Source organism: Apodemus sylvaticus, chromosome 19 (assembly GCF_947179515.1).
Source record: "Apodemus sylvaticus chromosome 19, mApoSyl1.1, whole genome shotgun sequence".
NCBI classification, from domain to species: domain Eukaryota; kingdom Metazoa; phylum Chordata; class Mammalia; order Rodentia; family Muridae; genus Apodemus; species Apodemus sylvaticus.
Window position 1 is genome coordinate 55685234 of NC_067490.1, and position 12796 is coordinate 55698029.

The 12796-nt window shown below is 45.6% G+C and overlaps 1 pseudogene; it reads left to right on the plus strand.

The window, feature by feature from the left end:
* Positions 1–11776: 11776 nt before the first annotated feature.
* Positions 11777–11905, plus strand: LOC127670302 (uncharacterized; annotated as a pseudogene).
* Positions 11906–12796: the final 891 nt, after the last annotated feature.

The following is a 12796-nucleotide window of genomic DNA, read 5'->3' on the forward strand; positions in this document are numbered from 1 at the left end:
CACCCTCCTTCCTGCAGCATGCTGCCTTTTTCTATCACTTTCCTTCATCTAAATAATGACTTCTACTTTCTTTCCTTTTCTTTTATTGAAGAGAGAATTTTGTTTTTTCTTCACATAACATTCTGATCACAGTCTTCCTTCCCTCTACTTCTCCCACTCCCTCCCTACCTCTTCTTCCACCTGGATCTACTCTCTTTATACCATTAGGAAAAAAAAAAAACCAGACTTCTAAGAAGGAATACTTCTAAGAGCTATGAAAACATGAAATGTAATGATTACAATAAAAACCTGTTATACTGGAGTTGTACAAGATAAACAAAGAGAAGGAAAAGTGCCCAAAAGATGGCGTAAGAATCAGTGACACACTCATTCACAGACTCAGGAATCCCATAACAAACCTACATTTGCACTCATAATATATGTGCAGAGGACCTTGTGCAAACCTGTGTGGGTCCTGAGCTTGCTGCTTCAGTCTCTGAGTTCATACGATCTTTGCTCCTGTTGATTGAGAGGGCCTGTTTTCTTGGTGTCCTTCAACCCCTGCTGGCTGTTACACTCTTTATGCCTCCACATCCATTGGGTTTCCTGAGCCCTCAGGGGAGGGATTTAGTAAACATAACCAATGTAGGGCTGAGTTTTTCTAGCTCTCTCAGTCTCCTCATGTCTGGCTGTGGGTCTCTGTATTTGTTTCCATCTCCTGCAGGAGGAATTTTCTTTGGTGATGGCTGAGCAAAGTGCTGATCTGTGAATATGACAAAATGCCATTAGGATTAGTTTGATGGCCACTTTTTTCTTTTGGACGAGTATCATTTGGTTTTGCCCCTTTATTACCCAGTCTCAGGTATCTGGCCAACCAACCAGAGTTGGGTGTGGGTTCCTTCTTGTGGAGTGGGCCTTAGGTCAAACCAGACACTGACTGGTTACTCTTACAAACTTTCTGACTCTATTGCACCAGCATATCTTGCAAGCAGGGCACCATTGTGGATGGCTTGGTGTTTATGTTTTGCTTTTTGTAGCATACAGAGTACCTTCCTGTACCAAAGGCAATAGGACATAGGGTTAAAGGCTTTGTGTAGGTATATCAGCTTGGTTTCTCCATGTTAATTGAATTGCTTAGTTCTTTTCAGAAATGGTCTCTGCTGTCAGCAAGCTATAGTCCTGAAAATAACCTGGGCTGCTTGGGTATTCTCACAAGACAGCTCTGAACAAGTCAATTCGATATAACCTAAGCCCAGGACTGGAAACTTCATTTGGTGAGAAGAGATGGCCATTGGGACTCTGTCTCTCCCATTATTTGATGATTTCATTTAGATCACACTTTTATATGTATACATTTTAGGAAGATTCTACTGTACAGGTTTCCATACTACCCCTCAAATGGCCCTTATAATAGACATCTCTCCTCTCCAGTTCCCCACTTGATCTTCCCATTCCAGTCCCCCTCAATGGTAACTATCTATTCTACTTCTCTTTCCTAACACAATCTAGCTAGACCCCCACTGTCTCTAAATCTATACCTAATTTCTGTGGTTCTACTGATGGTAACATTGACTCAACAGGTAATATCCACATATACTGGAACATGTAATATTTATTTGGGTGGGTTATTCCACGCAGGAGGTTTTTCTCTATTTTGTTTTCCTTTTAATTCCACTCACTTACCTATGAGCTTCATGATGACACTTTTTTAAACAATTATTTTTCCCATCTGCTGCCGGAAGAAGCCTTTCTGATGATGACTGGACAAGGCACTGATCTGTGACTATGCTAGAATACAATTAGGAATCATTTCATTAATTTTTTTGTGCCTGTTGTGTTTGGGTCTACTGGAGGTTTAAGGGTGTTGTAGCAGGATCTTGAGGGAGACCTAGTCTTATCTTACTAAGGAACTGCCACACTTACATCCATAGTGACTGTACAAGTTTGTATTCCTTCCAGCAATGGATGAATTTTTCTCTTTCTCCATATCCTTGTCAGGATAACCTGACACTACTTTATTGATCCTAGTCATTCTGACAAGTATAAGATTAAGTCTTAAAGTAGGTTTGATTTGCTTTTCCCTGATGTACAAAGGATGCTGAACATCTCTTTAAGCGTTTTCAAGCCATTTGAGATTCCTTTTTGATGAAACTGTTTAGATCTATACCCTATTTTAAAAAACCTGCATTGTTCTATTGATACTTGAGTTCTTTGTATATTTAGGATAGAAGCCCTATGTTGGATGTGTAGTTCATAACAATCTTTTTCTGTTTGTGGACTGCTGCTTTGTCCCAATGACTGCATTTTTTTTCTGTTTTCAGTTTCACAAGGTCCCGTTTATCAGCTATATATCTCATTATCTGTACCAACTATCTTTTTTTTTTTTTTTTTAGAAAATCTTTCCCTGTGCAGATACATTCAAGGCTATTTCCTTCTTTCTCTTCTGTTAGGTTCAGATTCAAACTCCTGCATCCATCTGGGGCCACACTTTGTACACAGTGATAAATGGGGTTCTATTGTCATTCTTCTACATATAGCCATCAAGCATGACCAGCACGCATTGTTATAGATGCTTCCCTTTTCCCAGTGTGTATTTCTGGTTTTTTGTTGTTTTTAATAAAAAAAAAAACAGGTGTCCATAGGCGTGTGGATTCATATCTGAGTCTTTAATTTGATTCTATTGATCAATATATCTGTTTCTTTTGCAGTACCATGCTATTTTTATTACTCCAGCTCTGAAGCACAACTTGAAACCAGGGAGAGTGATACTTCCAGTAGTTCTTTATAATCCAGGATTGTTTTAGCTTCCCTGTGATTTTCGTTTTCATGTGATGAAGGGCCCATCTTAACACTACACACTTGATTTTGCTTTCAGATTCTGTTTTATGTTTAACTTGCCATCTGAAATAACTCAGCTACTGGAAAAATACCAACTTGTTTTAAAAGCCATGTCAGCCTGGTAACAATCCCAGTTCTCCTTGGCAAATAGTCACTTCCCTCCTAGCAACAACCTATCAGTTCTTAAGTACCTAATGTCTAAAGTAGGTTGATTTAGCTAGCAAAGTAGATTTAGCTAGCAACCATTGTTCATACCAAGCTGAAATCATCACTAGCTAATAGATGAGAACCAAGCAAATGTCAACTGCCCATGTGACTGCCACGTTGGAAAGTTGCTCACCCTGCTATCATGATAAATAGGCAAGGTTTGTACCAGCACTGGACCTTCCACAGTTTTCAGTGTGCTTAGAGATTTGGGGGTCTGTGCTTGAGCTGGAATAAAGACTCTTTGTCTTTGCATAGATGTTGGACACCTGGTGGTCTCTGATGATCTGTGGGGACAATTTGATCTGGGCATAACACCATATACGATAATAGTAAATATTAAAAGTACAAAAAGAAGGCCAGGAGTCTGAGGTCTGACAGACTCCCTGACAACCTCTTCACACACACACACACACACACACACACACACACACACACACACACACACACCATGAGTGAGAACAAGAGGTAATTTCCCAGGGTCACCTTGCTCACAGGGAACTAACCAGACTAGGTGAGATGGATTCTAAATCTGAGCTTCTGCCTGGGAGGGACTGGAGCTGCATCCCAAGGCATGGATTTCTGGAGAGTATCCTGAGATCTCGGGATCTTCCTCTACCTGCTGAGGCCTCTCAACTTCATGGTGTACCTGTGCCCTGCCCCCAAAACCCCTGCCTCCTACACTCCCACACTCCCACACTCACTCACACAAACATCTCTTTGACAGCTTCTACATTTGAAACTGACAGATGTGCAAGGTAGCAGCTTGGTGCCACCTATGCAGATGAGACCCAGCTTTTTGAATGAAAAGGAATTATTTCCAACAAGGCTCAGGGTGTGTGTGTGTGTGGGGGGTGTATGCATGTGTGTAACTGTACTTGTGAAAGTATAAGTGTGAGGCTTCTTCCATCATCAAAATCTATCTTACTGTATCCCAGAATCTTACTGCATTCCCTCTCTAGGTTCCCTGTTTCCCTCTTTTTCCATCATTGTTTTTCTTACCTGTCACAGTCTAGCTTTGTTTCTGTGTCTGAAAGCTCCAGAAATAAAGAGGTAATTTTCTGGTTCTAATTTTGTCTCTGGTCCCTTTTGGGTCTCATGAAGGTCTTGGGGACATAGCTCAAACATTAAGACCCGAGTACAGGTTTCTAGGTGTCTTTTAAAAAGCTGGGTGCAATGGTAAACATATATATATATATACATGTAAACATATATATATATATGTGTCTGTGTGTCTGTGTGTCTGTGTGTGTATCTGTGTGTGTGTGTCTGTGTATGTATCTGTATATATGTACATATGTATACTTCTAAGTATGTATACATGTATATGTGTGTGTATCTGTATATGAATATATACATACATGAATAGGTGTGTGTATTTGTATACATGTACATATTTTTATATGTTTGTCTATATGTATATTTATGGGTGAATGGGTGTATATGTAAATTTATGTATCATAAACCACACACACAATACATGCACTCACAGAACAAACAGCCAATTTTCTTCTAGAACATAGTGCTTCTGTCCTGTTATTTGCATGGGGTCACTCTGGTAGCCATTCACTCACTCATTTTTCAGCAAAACTCAGCAAATGGAATCTAGTTAAAGGTCATGGAATATAGCTTCTTCAGGAAGTGTTCGGTAAATACCAATCCTAAGTGCTGTCCTGCCTGAGCAGGCAGTCCTTAGGGGCTAGAGTGTATACCAAGACTTCTGAAGGTCTTGAGAGCACGCCACAGGTCTGGGAGGAAGTTGGACCCCATCTTTAAGGGAGACTCTAGGTCATATGCAAGAAGGTCTATCAAGGTCGATACCCCAAAACAAGAGAGGACTTTTTCTTCTCACCACTTCAAAAAAAATTAAAATCCACAAAAAAAAAAAAAAAAAAAAAAAAAAAAAAGAATTCCAGTCTTCAAATTCCAGCTAGGGCTATTAGGTTTGGAGGTGCTGTTTCCTAAGGGGCAAAAGAGACAGGGGTGAGAATATCTGGGGAGGAAGGTGACTCAGACCTCCTAGGGTGTGTTCTAAGATGTCTGAGAGTTGCCCAGCACCTGCCCCAGTCTCCAAACTCCAGAAACAGGGTAAGCATGATTCCTCTTCCTTTCTTCACCTTCTTTTAACCCCTCTCTCCACCTGGCCAGAGGAAGGCAAAACCATGAAACTCAAGAACACTTTGCTAACATTTGAATGTCCTCTAGCCTGACTCCTCCCTACTTCTTTCGTTTTCTCTTGTGTTTTAAGACAATCTCTTGTAGCTCATGCTGCCCTCCTTAGATAGCCTCTTGTAGCACACGCTGGCCTCTAACTTGCTGTGTAGCCAAAGCTGACTTTGAACTCTTGTTCCCACCACTCAAGTGCTTACCATGCCAAGTTTTATCTCCTTGAGAACCTCTGGAGAGAGGCCTGCTATCTGTACAAACAGACTTCTCTAATTGGAAACCTGTTAGAACATTCTTCTGCAGACTGAAATGAAAACTAGACTGGCCCATGCTTGTCTTCAGGCTCAGGGGAGCTTCTGGGTTCTTCCTTGTTACCTGGCATCCGCTGGATTGCTAACTGGACCCTTCTGGAACTCCTCCTGGCTGTGGTTTACATGTGATCATTGCGGTCTGAAGGAGCCTAGACTGATCTTGAGAGACCTAATCTTTTAAGTTCAGACTCCATTTTAGAGCACCTGACCTAAGTTTGAACTCAGGTAAACTAACAGGCTGGTACCTAGCATTAGTTTCTAAGTTGCCCCCCAGTTTCTAGGTTTATAATCAAGAAGGCCAGAGTTTCCAGGTTATACCCTCAACAAGACCAGTGTCTTCAGGTTATTCCTCCAACAAACCCGTACCCCTTAGCCACCCCTTGCCTAATGACCACCAATGCAGAGAGGAGCAGAAGTTAAGTCTATGATATGACTCCCAGAACCAGCCAATTATGTTAAAGGCCACAGCAGCTTCCTAATTAGATGCTTGCACACATACTCCCTGCTTGCTGCTTACTATAAAGCCTTGCCCCATAGACATTCAGGGTTCCCCAACACCAAAACCATCCTTTGTGATGGTGGTGCATTGGGGGGGGGGTTGTCCAAGCTATCTCAAATGCAATAAAGACCCTGCTGTGAGTTGCATCATATTGGCTCCTGTGTGTGTTTTAGGGGACCACCAACATTTCCCTGGCACAACAATTTCATAGCAGATGAGCTGAATGGAGGAACAAGAAATATCATGAGTATGTATATAGAGCATTTTGTAGATAACATGAAGAGACCCAACATAGATTGAGAAGGTAGAAGTAAGCCTAGATCCTGGTCCTGCCTCTCTTGGGCATTATACAATTTTGCCTCTGTGTCTCTAGGATCCTGTCCTAGTCCAAAGAGGTACAGACAACTAGATCTCACCCCTTAGTTGCTCACACAGTCTATCTCATGTTGCTACCTTCTGACCACTGAAATCTGAAGTTTAGAAGAAGGGCAGGGTGTTATTGTATTAGGTTGGTCAGATAAGACAAGTTTTCAGAAAATCAAATACCCATTAGTTCCCATAAGAACAGGCCCCTCTCTTAACCATCCCAGCACCATTTCTGCTTTCCATTCAGTATTCCAGCACAGCACAGCCTGAGATGATCACCACTCAACAATGTTGTTGCTTGGCTTTGAACATTTATTGTGTTCGTCCTCTATACAGCTTAGCTGGGTACTGGGGATACATGGAGGAATAGTATGTGTCCCTTGAGGGAGAAGCCAACAGCTAAACATATAAAGGTATTTTATTTTTTATTTTAAATTTTAGTTAATTTTTATGTGTATCAGTGTTTTAGGCCATCTGCTAATCAGGCAACTCCAAAGGCTGAGTACCTCTACCCTGACTGCTTCTACCTCTTGGGAGTTTGTAATTTTCTTGCAAAGTGAGGAGCCATGACTAGAGGGGGCACTATAGTTTTTGGATTCTTTAATGAGAACATAGATCAGACGCTCCTCCTTGCCCAGCCTCTGGATAGGTACCAGCTAGGTCTGGCGATAGCAATGTCAGTACCAGCCACCTACTCTGGGCATAGCTCAGCACCCTCAGGCTGGGTTTCTCAAGAGCAATGACCTGGTACAGCATGGGTCTGGCAGCCTTCCCTGCACAGTAGAGCCCCCAGACCTTGAAGGACTGCTGTGCACAGAGATGAGATGGTAACCACAGTCCTGCTGAGGCCAGGGCTATCTGGGAAGGCATTTGGGGTGCCTGAGGTCAAGCGGAACATGGAGGACAGGTTGAGAGCACAGGAGTTCACCTCAGCTAGGTCCTTCTCATTAAGGAAGCCTTTGTACACATACCCATTAGTGCCTGAAAAATCAAACAAACAAACAAAACCAAATAAAACATGATGTGACCAAGCTGGCTCTGTCAGTCAACAGGGTCTCAAGTGAGGGACTGAGGATTGAAAACAGACATCATCCTTACAGGACTCCAGTCCACATAGAGGCTGAAGTAGCTTTATTCTTTCCCAGCCTTCTTTTATATTATTGTACGTACATCCAAAACTCATCGTCAGTTCTTAGATCAAAGACAAAGTAATCAAGCAAAGTAGTAAACAAGGAGATTACACAATAAAGTCACCATGCAGAGAGATCGCATAAGGAAGGAATTCAGCAAAGCTGTAAGCAAAGCCCCACGGTCACTGTTTCTAATGCTCCTATCTCCACCTTCCTTGTCCAAGCCCAGTGACAAATGCCAAGTTCCTAGAATTGTTGAGAGCACCAAAAGCTCTCAACAATGATGGGAGAAATGTCACAGCAGCCATCGTGTTCTTCTCCTTGGGCCTTCAAAACTTCCTCGCCATAGCTCTTGGCTATCCCTCTGCCCCAACTCTGCGGACACCCCTAACGCAAGCTAAGAATATATCTGAATGTTCTTTAGAAAAGCAGAGGGATTTGCTCAAGATGTCTTGAACTCACACACCCGCCAAGAGGTTCTTTAGAAAACCTGGTTAGGTTCTTCCTTCAGTGACACAGGTACATCTTCTCTCCTCTTGGACTTCAGACTTTTGGGGGCTTGCCCTCCAATACCCAAAGGGCATAAGGTGAAATCTTCCAGCACCAGTTTGGTTGGGAGTCTCACCTGCCTTGATGAAGTGCAGGTGATGCTATCCCTCCGGCCTAGGGAGCTCACTCACATTTCACAGCAACTGCTGCAGGCTGGCCTTGGATCCCAGACTGGAGGACCCACCACTCCTCCCGAGTGGCACAAACAGTTCCCGCTTTCCCGCCAGAAACTAGTGAACGCTGGCTGGACTCAGGCCGACCCCCTCAGGCACCCAAAAGCCAAAGTATGGCCGGGAGCTGAGAAAACAGGCTTAATCATTCTCTAAGTGAAAGGACGCGACTAACAGTCGGTTAGCGGGGCAAGGAACAGGCACAATTAGCAGAAGGGAGCCTCCAAACACAGTGGAAGAGGAGGGTGGCGGCGACATTTTTATCTCTCTCATTCTGTTTTCTGTTTCATGTTCCTCTCCTCCTTGCCACCACCACTGCCTGCCCTCCTGCCCTCACTCACCAGCCTGCCCACCCACTGTCCCCTTTTCAAAGACTAAATACAGAGTTAAATTTAAAAAGTGGTAGGATGGTTAAAAATCCCATTTCTGTCTTTGCTTCCTTGCTTGCTATTTGTTTGCTTGCTTGTTTGTTTTTGTTCTGTTTTGTTTTTCTAGGAATACCTTTTCAAAGTGATTTGTTTTCACTTTGGCCAAAAAGTAATTATTTTTTGCACTGCTTTCCTTTGGTCATGTGAGTGGTGGTGGTGGTGGTGGTGGTGGTGGTGGTGGTGGTGGTGGTGTGTGTGTGTTGGTATATCTGTTCTTTTCCTTCCTTCCTTCCTTCCTTCCTTCCTTCCTTCCTTCCTTCCTTCCTTCCTTCCTTCCTTTCTACCAATAGCTTATCTGCCTATTTCCAGTTCCTGACTGCTAGAGTTATTGAGTTTATACAATACAGAGTTCAGCAAGGGAACCAGGGATACACCTGGGGGTCTGAGATCATCAGAGATCAGCATTAGTGGCAAAGGGGGATTTCCGCCCAAGGTGGTTACAAATAGAATATATTGCCAGACAACTTGGGAAGATGGGGAGGAGGGGGAGGAGGAGGGGAATAACAAATGCGATAATGTTTAAGATAATTTTGATAGACTCCCTCATTCACAGCAGCACTCAGAGAAAAAAAAAAAGGCTAAGAGCCTGCCTCAGTGAGACCATGTGTCTGGGTCCCAGAGGGTTAGGGAGGCATAACATGGTTCAAGAAGCTGCAATTTTGGTGAAGGTCTGTAAGTATCCTTGTAGTTTATAAGATGGCCTTCTTTGGTAAATCAGACAGCTAGAAGGAGTACTGTATTCCTACAACTCAAATCCAGCCTAAATTCTTAATACTATTACATACTGCTAGACAAGATACAGTGTATAATCTCTATTGTTAAAAGTCCTATGTTGGATACAGAGGAGCTTGTCCCTAATGCCAGCAATAAAGAAACAGAAGCAGGTTGGAGAATGGCCTGCTCTTCACAGTAGTTATAGGCCAACTGCATCTACATAGTGAACTCTACTCAAACAAACAAGCAAGCAAGCAAACAAACAAATAAATTAAAAAAAATCAATTCATATTTGAAATTTTGGATTTGGCTCAGCTGAAAAGACTGTCCCTGGAACACACTAATAAAAGTTAAGGGAAAAAACACATAGAAAAAGAAAGACGGCAGGAAGGCTGGAAGGCAGGAGGCTGGAAGGCAGCAGGCTGGAAGTCTGTCCCCACCATCACAAGACCCTAGATAGAGTTCCCATATGAAAAGTAACTCTACTAACTGAAGATTTACCTGGTGTCATAACAAACAACTTACCCAAAATGTAAATGTGAGGAAAACATATTTGTTCAAAGACTGTGGCAGACGACTAAACACATGGACAGAGGAAGTCACAGGTGGGAGAGGGCAAACTTGCTTGGGCCTGTGGAGAGGATGACAGGCAAGGAAGAAGAGACCTCTGAGCTGCAGGCAGTCATGAATGGGGAAAAGCTGGCAATCTATTGTCAGGGCCCCAGGAGCCTTCAAGGGCAGACAAAGGAGGGATGCTGGGGGATGAACACAATATACACTGCTTGAGGCAGCACAGGCTTGGGTGTCTGGGCTCAGGATTCCTGTGGGATCCATTACAGAGAGCTGGCAAGCACAGCAGAATCATGGGGATTGTAAGCAACAGTCACCTTAATGTACAGCAACACAACCCTGTCCCCATTTGGCCAAGCCCAGATTGGACTCTAACACCCACCCAAACCACACGGGGATTCCACCTTGCCCAGTAAGGGGGGCAGAAAAGGCTACTCCACCCCTCGCCCTCGCCCTCTTCTTGGGAGGAGTCCCCGAGGAACCCAGCCACCACCCACCTCTTTAGCCTGCCTTAAGAGGTCTAGGGAGCTGTGGGGGCCTGTGACAGTGTGTCTGCTTGTGTCTTGTGTCTCTGTCTGTCTGTCTGTCTGTCTGTCTGTCTGTCTGTCTCTGTCTAATGTTGCAAGGGTGAATTTTGAGAGGATTAGCACATTTATGTGTGAGTGAATTGGTAGACCCTGGTGCGTGAGTTCATGTGCTGGTATGTGTGGGTGTAAGAGCAAGAAGGAGACTGTGTGACGGGTGTGAGTGTGTGTTGTCATCCTACCTTCTGCTAATGTGCCTCTGTGTGTGTGTGTGTGTGTGTGTGTGTGTGTAGCATGAGGGCCCTTACTGCATACTTGCTCTTATCAGCCAGTACACACAAGTGTGTGTGTGTGCCTGGGGGATTGGGTGGGTGTGCCAGCCCGCTAGTGTGGGAGTGCTGTGTGTATATATGTGTGTGTATGTGTGATGGCATGTTTGCTTTGGGGCTGGAAGCGCTCACACGGGCCTGCGCAGTGCGATCATGCTTGTGAGTGCGTGTGTGGATGTGCGTGTGTGCGCAGGCATGTGTGTAACCAGTCCTCAAGTTCCCACTTCCGTGCATCAGTAGTGTGTCTGGGCCGTCGCGCTTTCTCGCCCGTGTGCGCCCGCGAGGCGCATTGTGCCCCTGTGTGGGTATTGTGTGTGCGCCTGCTCGCTCCAAAGGGAGGGCAGGGAGAGTGCCTGGCTCCTGGGCTAGCCTGTGCTGCTGGGTGTGGCTGTGCGGATGCTGGGTGGGATGGGATGCCAGCCATCCACAGTCGGTCGAATTCCCGTGCGTGTCCAGGCTGAGGGTCCCAGTCCGGGGATGGACGGAGGGAGAGAGGGACAGAGGGACGGACGGCGCAGTGAGCGAGGTGGGGCCCAGCGTCCCCGATTCCAGATTCCAGAAGCTGGACCGTCCTCCTAGTCCTCCTCGTGCGTCTGGGGCAAGAGGAAGTCACGGGTGGGTGAGGATGCTGGTCCAAGAACCTTCGAGGAGGGAAGGGGAGGGGAGGCGAGGGGAGGGGAGGGGAGGAGCAGGAGAAGGAGAGATCTCTGTGGGGTCAAGGCTGGCACTCACTGTCTGGGCCCTTGCTCCATCCGGGTGGCCAGAGGAGGGCGGAAGGGGTTCGGGGAGGTTGTGGGCTGGCAGTGTGGGCTGGCGCGTGTATGTGGGGCTCGGGCCGAGGGCCGTGCGTGCGTGCGTGCGTGCGTGCATGCGTTTCTTGGTGTGCGGTGTGGTACAGTGCATGTGTCTGCGGGGCCCTGGACTCGCGTGGGCTCGGTGTCGGGCGGGCAGGCGGGCGCCGGCAGCAGGCTCTTGGGGCTTTCCGGAGCGGCAGCCGTCGTCTAAGGCCATACCACCCTGAACGAGCCCGATTGTGCCCGATCTCGTCTGATCTCGGAAGCTAAGCAGGGTCGGGCCTGGTTAGTACTTAGATGGGAGACCACCTGGGAATACCGGGTGCTGTAGGCTTTTTGGACTCCGCCCCGTCGTGTCCTCTCTTGCTTTTGGTCACTGTCAGGACCACAGCCGGCTGCTCAGGTTTCTTTGGGGCGGGGGGCGTTAGAGACAGGGTTTCTCTGTGTAGCCCTGGCTGTCCTGGAACTCACTCTGTAGACCAGGCTGGCCTCGAACTCAGAAATTCGCCTGCCTCTGCTTCCCACTGCCCAGTGCACCCCACCATCTTATCTGCATATTTCCAGCTCCTGACTTCTAAAACTACTGAGTATATTACATAATACAGTGTTCAGCAAGGCAGGCAGGTACACACCTGGGGGGAGAGAGAGAGAGAGAGAGAGAGAGAGAGAGAGAGAGAGAGAGAGAGAGAGAGAGGAGAGACAGAAAGAGAGAGAGGAGAGAGGGCGAAAGAGAGAAAGGAGAGGAAGGAGAGAGAGGGAGGAGAGAGAGAGAGAGGAGAAACAGAGAGAGAGGAAGGAGAGAGGAGAGACAGAGACAGAGAGTGACAGAGAGAGAGAGAGAGAGGGGGGAAGGAGAGAGAGGAGAGACAGACAGAGACAGACAGAGAGACCATAAACCAGGCACCCAGCATCACCTTCCCTTGATTGTTTGTTTTATCCCAGGTTAATAATTATAGTTATATTTTTCCTGTTCATTGACTTAGTTGGGGCAGGCAGGGGAGTCTCTACATAGCCCTGGAAATCACTATCTAGATCAGACCTGCCTCCAATTCACAGCATTGCCTCTGTTTCCTTCCTTTCTGAGAGATGGGATGAAAGGCATATATGGCCACACCCAGTTCTGTTATTTCATTAACCCCAGGAAAGGTTATTTTGGATATTGTTTTGTTTTGGTCTCTGTTTTAGATTTTTTCTTTTTCTTTACTGTGTGTTTAGTTCAAATTCA